General features: G+C 39.7%; 1 protein-coding gene across 1 annotated transcript in view; it reads left to right on the top strand.

The window, feature by feature from the left end:
• The first annotated feature begins 1,377 nt into the window (after positions 1–1,377).
• Positions 1,378–15,042, top strand: part of pleca (plectin a) — a 296,093-nt gene continuing 282,428 nt past the window's right edge. The window contains exon 1 of the mRNA XM_069195270.1: positions 1,378–1,823. The gene's annotated coding sequence lies outside the window, so the exon portion shown is untranslated. The remainder of the gene's footprint in view (positions 1,824–15,042) is intronic.

The raw sequence follows: 15,042 nt of genomic DNA, 5'->3' as shown, positions 1-15,042 counted from the left end.
AATCAGTATAGGGAATGTTCAAGGCTCTTTGCTGGATGTAGGTTAATTAAATAAACCAATTGTTCTAATGACATACGAAGTGGAACCAGAAGCTTCTATAAAGAGCTTTTATTCTCTTGCTTGCTTTGATCTACTGTACTCTCTGACTGTGGTAGAGAGCTGCTCTAGTCAGGGCAGAGAACTTGAGGAAGGAGTCCTACTGATGCTTCTCAAGGAGAGGGACACCTTAGAGGAGCTAAATCCACAAACACAGGGAGAACATGCAAACTCTACACACAACAGTCACCCAAGGTCAGATTCGAACCCAAGACCCTGGAGCTGTGAGACAGTAGCTGTGTCCACCACAACGTCATACTGCCCACCCGATTTTACAGTTTAAAGAAAAAATATATATTGTAACGCATACGGCTGACATTGCAGGTTGTGAGAGCCGGCTTACAAGCGCGGTGACGTCACCGCCCTTACAATATTAATGAAACCTTTGCCATCATGCTAATTTTTATGATTTTGTAATTATTCAACAATGCAATGGAGTTAGCACATCACAGATGCTATTTGTCAGGATGCTATTTTGAGATTCCCTTTAGGCAATTTGCATTGTGCAACTTTGTGAGTGTGTTTTTCCCTTTTGAAAAGAAGTATGTCTAACAACATGGAACAAAAATGCTTTGAGTGTGCCACACATTCTGTTAAACGGTGAAATACTGTATTTTGCAGTGTATTTTTATATGCTGTTTTCTCCATTTTAGAAATATACAGATCTAATGTTTCCCTTCAGACGTTGGCAGAGGTGTCACGGGTGTTGATTGGTCTTATTTTCACCTGAGGTGCGGTAACACACAACTTGCCTCTATTGAAAATATTTAAACAATCTGCGTAGCTAGAAAATTAGAAAGGCTTCTTTGATATAGACTTTGTCCACGTGATCTCAGGTGACCCTTCTTCAGGTGTTCTCCACGGCCGAAAGGTGTTCTCTTCTTTTTTTCCACCATGGAATACACCTATTACTTGTTCCTTTGCAGCCTACGCATGCTGACGCAGCTACCCACCTGAACTACTAAAGTCTTATTTAGACCACTAACAAGGTCGAAACTCATCCATATATTCTTAGGTGTTTATTTTACAAATCGATCAACCGTTTGAGGTCGGAGTTCATTTTATGAGCCGGACGTTTCACTAAAAAAAATTAACACAACGAGATTTGTTTTCAGGCCTGCTTCTACGTAGTTCAATCTGTTCGATAACGCCAGGATACGTTTCATCAGCAATTCAAAAAGACTACAAAAAAACAATTAAATTAAGAAAACAAATCCATGCAATATTCTCCGGTACGTAAAAGGTTAAATTCGCCGCATTGCAATGGGCGCTCAGTCCACGGCAGTAAAAAAGGCTGCGAATGTAGCTGGTGTGCGATGACTGGAGCGCGTCAGTCGAGAACAGATATATTTCCAAACTGCCCAGTCTGCGCTTCGGAATGAAGCCTCGCAGGTATTTTAATTTTGCTCTCCGTTAATAATTCATTGCAGGGGGTTGTTTCGAGGCTGGGCAGAGAGTTGGCCAAAAAAAAAATAAAGACAGAAAACCAGCGGCTAAGACTGCAGCTTCTGCAATTCGGTAGCTTTTTTCCGAGCCTGCCTCCAGAATAGGAGTGGCTATTTAAACATTACCAACCCCGGACGCATCTGCAGGCTTTCTGGCTCGTACAGCCTCACCAAGTTGATCGGTTTGGCTGAAACAGCACGCGATATTCAGACGATCGGACAGAAGGCATCCATGGTGTTCTGACAGGATCGAGAAGAGCTGCAAGGCAGGATTTCGACAAGGCAAGACATTTTTCTGTCATTGATTTTTCTTCGGTCTCCTTTAGGTGATTTATGCTTAGGTTTCAATTCCGTGTGGACACTGCATCCAGTGAGGAGCTCTAAGGGCTCACAGTTATAGGAATGTGTGTGTTTCGAAAGACATCACGTTTCTGAATGAAAAGGTGAGAAACGACCAGCTGGTGCCACAAAGGAAAGCGTATTTTTTCTGCACCTTGGTTGTCATTGTCATCATCGTGCTAGGGGACATCCCGTGATTTATACTGTACATTACCTGTCAAGGATCAGGTGCATACGGCAATGCGATTTCTAAAGAGAGATGCTGTTTTCTCCTCGCAAGCTTCCATGAATAGGTGGATTTTGAAATAGAATAATGTTCTGCTCAGTTATGTAATTTTTTTGGACGCGCATTTCTGTGTGTGGTCGCTCTGGAATCCAGAAAGACCGAGAGGGAAAAAAAAAGATGTTGGTTCCGTGACAAAAGTGCTTGACAATAATTTAACCAGTGCTCATAGACGAACAATTCTGATGAAGCATGTCAGAGAAAAATGGACTAGTTTAAGAACATCAGCTGCTGCATGCAAACACATTACTAGATAACGCTATCACTGAGTTTATCTGTGAAAACTGATTTTAAAAGGGCACGTTCTGTTTTCATTCAAGTGAAACGTTCGCAACTTAGGTATTTAAATTAATCAGTATTTTTATAGTTATCGAAAACTTGCAAGGCACACATTACGAACCACGAAGACTGGTGTCGAAAACGAACTCGGGACTTCTGTGAACACTTTGTAGTGTGACAAGGCTGAAGGACTTAAAAGTGTCAGATGCATTTAACATTTCTTGATAACGCATAGTAATACCAAGTGCTACTGTAGGTATAAGAAAACTTTGAGACAAAGTAACTCTCATTTCAAAAACCAAATGTTGACGCAGGACTCTTGCACGATAGATGTTGAACGTGTCCAAAAGAATGCAGTTTTGAATTTATTCAGCTGTAGAAAGCAATTTAGTTCCCAAAGTTCTACAGTGTGTGATCTTGATGGTCACTAGAGCCTTATCCAGTGACTTAACAGAACATTTCTCAGAAATGTAGAAATATGAGGGAAGGGTTATCCAAGCAGACTTTAACTAATATTCTGCCCTTCTGGCACTGGCATCTTGCACTGGCATCAGAACATTTCAGGAATGCTTTCATTCATAGCCATTACTTTGGAGTGCACATTTAAGAGTCCTGCTGCACTCACCAGCACTGTGGAAGGTGGAGTCGGCTTTGCTTCAGCAAAATGTTTCAGTTTTCCATCAACAACATGTAGGTGTACAGAGTCTGTGCCATTAGCAGACCGGGATCTTTTTAAGGAGGGGATACTCTTGGAAGATGTGGATAATGTGGGCAGTGTTCTCCTACAACCTTTTGGATGCTACCCATAGGGACGATTGGCACATACTTTGTTTTGTTCAGCAGGTACTCAGGTAATCAGTCCATGCCAGTCTTTTAGGGTCAGGCGGCTCTTTCAAGAAAACAGGCTTACTCTTGTGTCGTCACACTTTGAATTCTGGATTGCCTTTCCTGAAGGCTACACTATACAGCAACTTTTGTGGTGTGTCTGTCATACTGAAGTAAGTGAACAGCATCATTTTTATACAGTACTAGACTGAGCAACAGCTGCTTTTACCTGAGGTGTTGCTGAGGTTCACCATTCTGATCCCTGAGGGCACTGGGAGAGATTTCGGCTGAGCAATCTGTCTCCAAGGAAACACAGGAATGCTATTTTGTTTTTGACAGTTGACCTAACTGCTCCTTGAAGTATTGTTAGCCTGGCCTATGTTTGCACAGTTGCTGTACTTGGCTCACAATGCTGGCTGATTATTGTTCTGACTCTCTCCTGGCTGGAGGGGTTTGTCACCTGGGCATAGTCTACTGGTTCACGTTGCATCAGGCAGAGTGGCTTGAGCGTTGCGTACAGTATATACTTTGCTTTGGCTTTCTGACCATTCATTGTTGAAACAATATGGTATTTTGTGTTTTGTGTTTTTCGAAAGCATTACTATGACAGTAGAAATAACCCAAACTCTACAGCACCCATTTTATGACAATGAATATTGCTTTCTCTATGGGTCACAGTAAAGTAAAGGTATTCAGAAAGAAAGAGAACTCACATTTATCTTTTTAAACTAAAGGAAGTATACGATTTTCCCGCTGCTTGTGTTATTTCATAAATGCTGATATCTCTGCTGCAGTCCAGCACAGCTCTCTCTCTCTTTTTGGAGTATTTGAGGTCATGTCATTGGGTTGGGCTCATTCTACTCTGCATGAATTAAAGGTCGACCAGCTCCAGATCCTGTACTCACCAGTGCTGTGCGCTAAGAGCGTCTCATATAGCACACACAGTCTGTTCTGGCCAGGATTAATGCAAGGTTAGGCATTGAGTGGTGTATTTTGGAAGATCTGTTCCACCTTGATTCTCAGGTGAAATAGTTGATTTTACAAATAGGTTTTTCAACATTTCTGTAGTGTGTGCAAAATTTGCTGACTTATAGAATGAGCAGTGGAGTGTGATTTTATATTGCAGATAGTTGTACATGTCTCCAGTTGTCATGTAAAGCTGAATTGAATGTAATCCAGTTTCAGATCTAAGGGAAACAGAACAAGCCTGAACCATAAAATTGTCTCCTGAGTGGTCCAGCTCAGAGGTGGGGTAAGAGGGCAGGTTGAGCTCCATGGGGCAGCCTGTGTCTACTGCTAGCTGGTGCCCGTGACTGGGATTCTCCAGGCAGTGTGCCACGGATGCAGGCTGAGAGTTCATCAGTCTTCAGGGCTCTCGGTGCACTCCTGGCCCCCAAGACGTGCTCAATGCCTGGCAGGCCTGCAGTGATGTCAGCAAACACATGCTGAGCTCTGTCAGGGGGGCATGTTGGAGGACCTCCTCCTCAAGTCTCATACTGGGGGAGCTTAATTCCAAATTTCTGAAATAAAAAACGAAAGAATGCGTTTTTGCGGACGGGGTAATGTTGCTATAAGGGATCTGTTTAGATGTTAAATGCTTTGAGCAGCTTGGGGGACTTGCTAAGATGATTCTTCTGGAATTTGAAGTTGAGTCCTGCCCAGCAGCAGTATTTTTAGGTGAGCAAGCGTCTGTGACTCGTGCAACATAATCTCTGTGTAGGCTTGTAGGTGGTCTAAGCAGATGTTTCACATTCCCAATAACCCTTTGCTTTAACTGTGCACCCTGGAGAGGGAATACAGGGTGAGAAGCTCGCGGCTTGATGAGCGGAGCTCGTTCGGACACGGTGACATCATCGCCCTCCCTGCGCATAGCGGGGACCTCAGCCGCCTGGGCTGGGGGAGGTCTCCTTTAGCTCACTCGGCTGGTTCCCTGTTGCATTACGCCGGAGACCCGGGTTCTCACCCAGGTGTTGCGGAGTGGAATGGCGAGGGGACGAACCGGTGCGGGACCGCGGCGGTCACACTTAGGTACATGTACGAGGGGAAACAGATTTAACAAAGTGTGAATTAATAAGCTAAAAATGATGCCAGTTAACCTTTATTTCGTTACCTCTTGGAGTTTGTGATAATAAATCTAAACATGAAAATGCCATGAATGCATACTGCCTGTAATCTGAGTATTAAACCTTCATGAGAAACTATATTATATGAGAATCTAAATATAATATACAGTGACAGTAAAACATTCATTAAATCAGTCTTTTCCTTAGGATCAGCTAGCTGTTTCACATTATCCCAGTAATGTTTTACTTCATCCTTTACTGTCCTTTTGCTGATGGAAAAACTACAAAGCAAACTCATTCATCCCGCTAGTATAGCTTAGCTCATTTACAGAAGGTGATGTCTTGCCCTGAACCTGGATAATGTTGAATCTCCTACAACAGGAGGTCAGACCTTTCAGTGTGGTGGAAATCTTCACTGTCAGGGAAGTCATACTGCATGACTGTGAAGCTGGATGTGCCTGTGGAGGGCTTTGATTGAACCCTGTTGGGGAAACACCTCTACTTATAATTCGTAACTGGTGACAGGGCTGAAGCCTGTCATTCACTGAAGTTGCTACAGTTGCTATAGAAACAGGGCAATGTAACTTCTTTGGCACTTGATGCAGGTAATGTCATCCACCAATGGGAGGCTCAGCCCTTTGGAATAGTGGAATTCTCTCCTATGTGGAGAGTGGTGCTATGTGGCTCTGACTCTGGAGTTGCTGTAATCTCTACAGGAGTGCAATGGTACACGTTTGTAATACGCTGTGATAGTCTAACAATCCAAGATCCTTGTAAACAAAAAATGGAGGATTTGAGATCAAACGAAGGGAGTTCCCTGTGGGGAGGATAGGATGATTTTGCATGGGAGAAATATCACTAATAGCAAAAACTGGAGAACAGGAAAGATGCATATGAATTACCCAGCTCTTTGTAGGAATCAAAATATAAGGAAATAATGTACCTGGTGTAAGAGGACAGGGTTTTTAAACATGTAAAAGTTCTTGTCTTTATATAGCGAAAATGAAATGCATAACTGTTTTTGATGAAAATAGTAAATTATTTTGGAATGGGTAATTGCAGCAGTGTGTCAGCTTCGTCCCAGAAAACTCCATAAAATAAATAAAAATAAATCTTTATAATCAATAAGTATATGAAGCTCAAGAGTAAATAATTTTGATTAGAATTTAAAATGCAAAAATGTCTTAGTTCAGAATTGTCAAGGGTGTTTCACAGGCAGAGGCGATGTAATTTGAAACGGACTAATTTGTTATCTCCTCTGCTGTTTTTTTACAACTTTACAACATGTTGTCATGACAGCAGTTGTCCTAAGTGTATAAAACTGAGATGAGTTTTCTACCATTCAGATGTTATAAAGATAATAAAATCCTTACCATTTCTGACTACTGTTTTCTTGGATTAATGTGTGTGATAGTCTGATTTCTGAGCTGTGCACAGCACAGTTCTGATTTCCAATCTTCCATGAAGAAGCCTTCCATATATACGTCACGTCACGTTCAGTGCTTAATCAAACAATCATTTATAATTCATGTCAGTCTTAAATGACCTGTGAAATTATTCTGGTATGCCAAGGAAATATTTCCCCTTCATCCTACACTTTTATATAAAAATGACTTGTGAGAGGATGGTAAATTTAAAAAAAGAAGTTAGATTTTGTGTGCTTAATGTTTGTGTTGACTCTACCAAAATAAAAGTCTAATTTTAGTCTATGATTGAGGGATGTCTAGTTGTGGCCGTGAAGGGTCAGTTCCTGTGTGTGGTTGCCCAGATTCAATTGCGAATCAATTCTTAATGAGCCAAGTCCTCATCAATTCTTAATGAATAAAATCCATTCATGGATTGGACCAAAATGAAGTGACTTTTCACGGTACTCCAAGTGGTGGAGTTTTAAAGGGGAACTGCAACGCTATTTTTATATTTCGGGGTTAGAAAGAACCAGCATTGATGTGTGCATTTCAAACTGCATTATAAACAAAAATGCACACAGCAACTTGAAAAACATCCAATTTATAAACATTTCCAGGTATGCCCAGCGTTATGTTCTGTGTTTCAAAACAAAACAAACCAAAATGTCCAGTGAGGTAAAGGAGCACTACAACATTGTAAACAAGCAGGCTTGCAATAAATATGTCTCTTTTAATCCAATAGAAATATTGCTTTCGAATTTTAAGATGGTTTTGCTGATAAATACAAATTGTTAACTTTGCATGTAGAATATAGCATTTTTGCTGTGAAATGTCTGCTGCACAACCTGTACTTATTTGCTCATTCATCACGTTACATTAGTCATTTCAGAAACTAGTGAGCAGGAAGGGCAGCATCATGTTGCAATTTGGAGGAACTCTAATGCGAGTTTGCGACAACATGGCGACTTGCAGGACTTTCACAAAGTTCACATTTTTGTGCTCAGTTTGAAATTTGTGAAATATTTCTATAATGCCAAATAATTTATTTTGTTATCGAGATTTAATTAATAACTGGTCTGAGAAATTGGGACTGCAGTTCCCCTTTAAAGAGATCAGGAAAACCTGAAAACAAACTGACCTTCAGGACCAAGAATACTGATCTAGACTGGCATCCGCTTAACCGTTTCTGTTCATCTCAACCACTGTTTGTATGTTTTCATAAACCCAAGAGACGCAACCACCTCAAAAAACACATAGATGTAAAAGGTCTCAACGTGCATGATGTGACTCTTACAATAACACGACTGTCCCTGTGTCATATATGTACCTGGCCTTTTGGTGTAAGTTATTTACCTGTCACATGTCTGCCGAGTGATGGTTAGGTGTTCTTAGGTGTGCATCCCAGATCCTAGATCCATAAACACTGTATCCCAGGTACTAGAAAGGTACTCTGACCTGCAATACTAGGACACAAGGTGAACGAACCCACTACACTCAAAGGCCAGCCCTTGTAGTGGGGGGTTCGAACTGCTTGCAAGTCACCTTAATATCTTACACTCCAAGACCTGTTACCAATAAAACAACTGGCAAATAATGCAGTAAAACAATTTTAGAAACGAGACTTTAAAATATCTATAATATAATGTCTTTTTGATTCTCTTTTTTCCCTTAATTTCATTTTTCATTTATTTTTCTTAAGTTCATTGTTAATCTCTTAAAAAGTGTAAACATTAATGTCTCTGCTGTGACTGCTCTGTAATATTTAATAAACAAAATTGGAAAAAAAAATCTATAATGGGAACTAAAACCACAGCATTCTGGAATTCCATCCTTAATTTGTGTCAGATCACAAATGGGTGCAACTCTGGCTGTAGCAGAACAGATGCCCATTCTGTCTTTGCTATACGAATGTACTATATTACTGATTTTGTGATTATGCCCGCCATCGCCTCAGTATAGTGACTGGAGGGGGGCACTATCCTTCAGATTTGCCAGCAGAGTTCGAGACTACATGCAGAGCATTTTAAAAATTAATTAAAATCTGAAGGACAATATCCAGAATCTGTGAAACGTACAAACTTATTGGAAAGCTTTCAGAACTAAAAGGTTTATTCCTTTGTACACCAGTGTGTATTGAAAAGGTTTAAAGTCTATTACGAAGCTGTACTACCAGCGGTTTGTACAATGGTAATGAATCCATCAGCTTCAGAGACTGCTCTGATCTCAGCCTTTTCATTTAATCAATTCTTTTTATTATATTGCTTGCTTTGTTAGTTGTTGTTCCATTATTTAATTTAGTATCTTTATAAATATATGTGTTATACTAACAATTGCTCAAAGTTAAAAAAAAGGATATAAAACACAAGTTAATTATTAATTCAATTAATAGATTTAGTAATGTTGGTGATGCTATTTTTATGAAAACTAAAAGGCATACCTACTTTATTGAACTTTTCAGTGAAAACTGCCCTAATTCACACTGATATCAGTAATAGTAAATTAAGTCTGTGCACGATGAAGTAGAAAAATAATTGTTAAGTCTATTTATTGTGTCAAAAAAAGCTTTTGAGAAGTTTTTAAATCTTTTTCAGATTTAACAGACTATACTGTATATATGTGATAATGCTTCCAAACCAAAGGAATCTTTTTTTAAATAGTGCAATATTTTTGTATTCTTAAAAAAAATGACAATTCATTTTCAGTTAGCATAGGTGAAGACAATTAGAATGTGTTGAAATAATGGAAAGAGTTTCATCCAATTTCTCCCAGAAGGATAATCATTCAGCAAGACAAGCTGGTCTGTTGGGTCCATAGATAAGGCAAGCAAGTGCATTTTTTTAACAATATTTTTAGAATAATAAACTTCACTTTATATAACTCCTTTAAAAGTGTTTTTTCAAAGTGCTTAGAATATTTCTGAGATTTTTCATTATTTTGAGTTCAAAAGTTATTTCACATGTGTCAGTTTTCCAGTTGAATACTGCTTTTGTTGCCATAATGAGTTCCTTTTAGTTGTGTCTAAGATGGCAGTTGTCATCTTCTGATTTTTAGGCCAAGTGAACGTGGTGTCTTGAGTCTTTAGCAGATAATTACAATTCACTAGCACCCTTCAATAAGAGAACTAGAATTAGCCTCTGGTCACTGGGACAATTTTGTTATATGGCTGCAGTGAGCTCATCACTGAATTATAGCTTATAATGTTTGCACATTGAAGGCTTTATTCATTTCCTATTCATTATGACCTTTTCATTTCAAGATTAATCAGAGACTGATGAGTATCTCTGAAAAAGATTCAGAGTTGAGAACACTTCTGATGAGAATTAGGGAGTCAGATTCACTGTATGGCTTAAATCACAGGGAAATACCATAAAATAAAACTTTTATAACTGTGTTTTAGGGTATTTAGGGTATAAAACTCTGCTGCCACATGCAAAGTTGCTTTTTACAAAGTTACTAGTTACTACCACATTGCTAAACCAATCTCCTATATTATTGTTATTGATGTGTTTTTAAAGTTCTAAAGTAAACCTTAAAACACACTCAGCCATATTAAACGCATAACTTTGGAGGCAGTATATATAAGAAGGAAAACTATGCTACACAATGTTTATTATGTCCCTGCAAACAGCAAAGAATAAGGACAAAAGAAAGCAATATTTTGACGTGTTTTGTGAATGTATTTAACATGACTGTAAGTGACTTCAGCAGCACTAGTCTTTGCCGTTCAATTCTATTTAAACTCAGGAAAGCCTGGGTGTTCCACATTTTGAGAAGATATTAAAAATGAATGAGGCCTGTGTTTTTGTGTGTTCTCCATAACAAGCTGCTAAACACTTACAATACCCAGATAGCATACTTGTCAACTATGATTTATCTTTCTTTTTATTTTAAGTAAAACATGCTTACAATACAAAAAGTGTTAATGACTTGAGAAAGGAGGAGGCTAAGAAGGTTCTTTTAGGAAGAATTGTGGTGGTAGTAGGAATATAATGAGTAAGAATTGGCAGTAGGGATGTGTATCAAATATGAATTGGAATACAATTTGAATAGTTCTTTTCAGGTCCAACACAAATGTACTGTTGCCTTTATTTGATTCAGGAATATCTGTTCTCTCGCTCTTGCAACTCATGCAAGTCCTGTATTTCCCTTCTGCAGTCAGCCACAGTGGGGATGCCATGAGGAGTTTCAAGACCTGGTGCCTTGCTGGGAATTGCTGACCTGATTACGTCTGTACCTGAAACTTTGCTTAGTCTGTTCGGCATTTAGCGTCTCTGATGTAGGAAGACATCATCACGTACAATACATGTGGCGATTTATAGCCTGTAGGATGCTCTGATGGTGGATAACTAACAGAGTTATGGGCTGAGTCTGAATATTGCCCTGCTTTTATTATGCTTTTCTTTTACTAAGAAAAAGACCATGTATGGGGATAGTGCCTGGATCCTAAGATAGATGCACATGAGGCAGTGGTGCTGTAGCTTGCTTCTGGGATCTGTGAAAGGCCTTGCTCCGCTATGATATTTGAGATTTAAAGGTCTTGCCTGATCTGTAGGAGCTGTGGCCTAGTTTTAAAAGGCCACAGGTAATGTAATTTAATATTCAGCGCAATTGCGGAAGAAATAAAAGGTTGAACAGCATTTGGAACGAAAAATTACAAGGTGATTCTTTGAAGTGAAATAACTAAATGAACGAAATAAAACTGGTGAAATTGACCACTATGCCACCTGTGTGGGATTTGGCTCAGCCGTCCAGTTATTTCAGGTTCTTATGTGTGGTCATTCTGATGACCTGAGTGATGTCTGTAAAACTGGTTATGTTTCTGCCATTGACGTACTTACTATAACCAAGCTACCTCAACGTTATATTCACTTTTTACTTATAGCTGGTGACATAAATCCTTCCAGAAGGTTGTCACAAGATTGAAAACCTTTAAAGAGTGAGAACTAGGTAGGCTGTACGTTTGTTAGTTCAGTTGGTTGCTATGTGACCATCAAGTCGTTCATTACCTTTGTTTCTGTTATTTTATTATGTATTGTTTTCAGTCTCCTTTTCCGAGACTGTGCTGTTTTTTCCTGCGTTCTCCGTGCCAGGCCAGTGCCTCGCCAGTTACTCACTATTTAATGTTATTTTTAAGATGGCGACAAAAACATGCGTGATACTGCCTTTTCCTGATGTAGATTATTGTAAACATGCCGTGGTGTTTCCGCAGACAGGATCGTCTTGAAGTGAGACTCTTTCAGACGCACTGGTCAGTGTCGGTGCATCCCCTGGTTCCAGTCTCTCTTCCCCTCTGAGCTGATTCACCCCCGTCACTGAGAAGCCTGCTCGTGCTTCTAACATTCTCCTATTGACAAAATAAGACAGCTTTTTAATCATTTCACTTGACGATTTTATTAATTGTACGCTGCTTTTCCTATTTGTTTGTCTTTGGAAAGGGAGAAATAAATGAGACATTTATCAATTTTGGATGTCTAATCTGAGGCTTCCACCCAGTTTCCGGTCTTGTGTCAAGATCTGATAACACTGGGTAGGGCAATTGGGGCTCCAGTCCTGACTCTCCTGAGGATCTGGGTCCTGATTCCTTCAGAGCCTCTACTACAAGTGCCCCCTCTTTCAGGTGAATATCAGGATTACTGACCACAAGCACTCAGGGCACCACCGTTCACTTCTTTACTAAGCCAAGACATGCCTGCTGTTTGCGGAAGAATGTCAAGGGTGTGGCTTAAAGCATATACCTCCTCCACAGGTCCCCTGGGCGAAATTCTGATGGTTCGTAAATGTCTTGGGCATGCTGGGAGGAAGCTGCTGGGGTTTGGGCAGGTGGAGGTTGGAGAAGCCGCACTCAGCCCCTCTATTACCTGGGAGACACCACATTATGAATTGCAGCTGTTTTCCCAGTTTTGTGTGTGTTCTGGTGTGGCAGTGAAAAAATGTGGCACAAGGCTTAATTAATTTTAATTACTTACACTTATATAGCGCTTTTCTGGACACTCCACTCAAAGCGCTTTACAGGTAATGGGGACTCCCCTCCACCACCACCAATGTGCAGCATCCACCTGGATGATGCGACGGCAGCCATAGTGCGCCAGAACGCTCACCACACATCAGCTATCAGTGGGGAGGAGAGCAGAGTAATGAAGCCAATTCATAGAACCGTAGGACCGTAGTTCTTAACCATTACAGCAGCCTGCATCCCTTTGGGTCTTAAACTATGTTTGAGATTATACCCCTTGTCAAAAATCATTGAAGCAGGTCAGTTCTTCAAATGTAAGATATATCAAAACTATAGAATGAAGGAGACAAAATTGTTTTACTGTTCTTGTAAAATGAAGAATATGAGAAAAAAAAAGATTTTTTTAAAGGTTACCTTTAAATACCTTGGTTTGAAGTAACATAGTTATACCGTAATTACCTGCCTGTGCTTAATTTGTGTTTTCAATGCTTTACCTTCTAAAAAAATCTAGCATGTCTCGAACCCTCTGGCTGCGTGCTCTGCAGGTTAAGATCCACTGGCTTAGGGATGGATATGCTTTTGAGGAATGTGTACGCTGTGCTCTGCTCTTCCAGGCTGTTGCTGGTGTTTGCAATTCCAAACAGGACAGGTAATTTCTGACTCCGAAAACTCTACATGTCTGCCCCTACATAAAGTTTATTGCCAACATGTATGTAGCTGCAGCAGGTTGTGACAGACTGCATGAAAAAGTCACATTGTTTCACTGAATAACTGCTGTAAATTCCCTAACGTTTTTAACCCTAACTCAAAAATGATTTGCTCTGTGTCCTCACAGAGCTGCTTTGTGTAACTCACACTAGCACTGTTATTTCAGTAGGCTGGTCATTTTTTAGTAACAACCATAATGGTTAACTGAATAACTGAGCTCGGTGCCTCCCTGTGCAGGATCATTATATAGCCTCCAATAACTTCTGGAGCTTCCGTAGCAATCACAGTGAGTCATATAACAGCAAGTTCAAGAAGCTTTAACAAATTAGAAATTACATACATTTTCTTGAAAGAACAAGTAAGAATTCTAAACGGGTCATATAACAGTCCTTTCTAGTTTCTGGACAGGCAGTAAAATGTAAGCTCAATGCAAACGCATTTTGTTGCATTTCATAAATTAGTACTACAGTATGTGTCTGGAGCATTCTGTGACTGATGAATGCAGAACACCTAGTATTTTCTAGCAGTATTACCCATAGCCTTTGAAACATGAAATCATTCAGTTTGTTTGGTGAAGTAAAGAAACATGCAAAGTGCTTAACAATTGAAAATGGACTCTTTAGGGAAAGTGATGAATGTAGATGGGACCTAAGATATTACATTCTTCCTGTCTCTCTTTGGGGACCAATCCCCTCTGCTTAATCCAGTCAATGGAAGACCTATAAAAACAGAAGCTGGCAGAAGTGATATTATTCCATAGTAGGTCAGGGTGGTGGCTGGGGCCTTGTCATTCTTAGCCAACATCCACCTCTAAGGCTTGTCCTGTCAGACCTGTGCTATGAAGGATGGCATGGGAAGTGTTGTATTCTATGTAAGCCTTGGTAAACCTTCTTTTTCTATTGATTTCAAAGTATGAAATAGCAGTTACTGAATCCATATTTGCTGGGAACACTGTCTGGCAGGGGACCTAAGATTTTTCCAAGCTTTTGTGATTTGCACAGATAGGCTTTATCTTCCATTTTTGAATTTCAGGATTGTAGCATTTTTTTCTGTTGCACAGGAAGTTTAAACCTTGGCTACAAAAATGGTCGGACAGCATGGCCACTGTCTTTGCAATTGTCGTTTTGAATACAAACTCAAACCTCCCTCTGTCTTTTCTCCACACATGCGTCTACAGAAAACTGACTTGCTTCTCTCTTGCCTCCTCAGAGTGAAGCCTAATCACTTCCAATTGATTTTGTTGTATTGACTGGATTTACTAGAGCTATTGATCATGAGGCCTGTTTCTCCCTGTTTCCTCATGCAGGTCTGGGATAGATAAAACTCAATCAAAGTTTGACATTTGTGATTGGGAAATGCTGGCTGCTTTGTGCCTTCTTGCTAAAGCAGCTCTTGGAGAAGTTTATTGATTTCAGTAGATGTCATTAAGAGAGTACTTGTATTTGCTGATGCTCATAAGAAACTGGCTTTTCAGGTTTTGCTGTTAGAAGATCAGAAATGCAAATTTAGAAGCTTGGCTCTTTGCCTTTTACTAGGGATAACCAATCAATTATCATATATATATATTTAATTGAATCTGCTTTGCTTTTTAATGAACATGATATTCAATTCATGAATGTAAAAAGCCTAATATAAAATATAGTAA

This window comes from Lepisosteus oculatus, chromosome 10 (assembly GCF_040954835.1).
Source record: "Lepisosteus oculatus isolate fLepOcu1 chromosome 10, fLepOcu1.hap2, whole genome shotgun sequence".
Taxonomy (NCBI): Eukaryota; Metazoa; Chordata; class Actinopteri; order Semionotiformes; family Lepisosteidae; genus Lepisosteus; species Lepisosteus oculatus.
The sequence above is the reverse complement of the archived record's forward strand: the minus strand, read 5'-3'. Positions and strand labels throughout refer to the sequence as shown.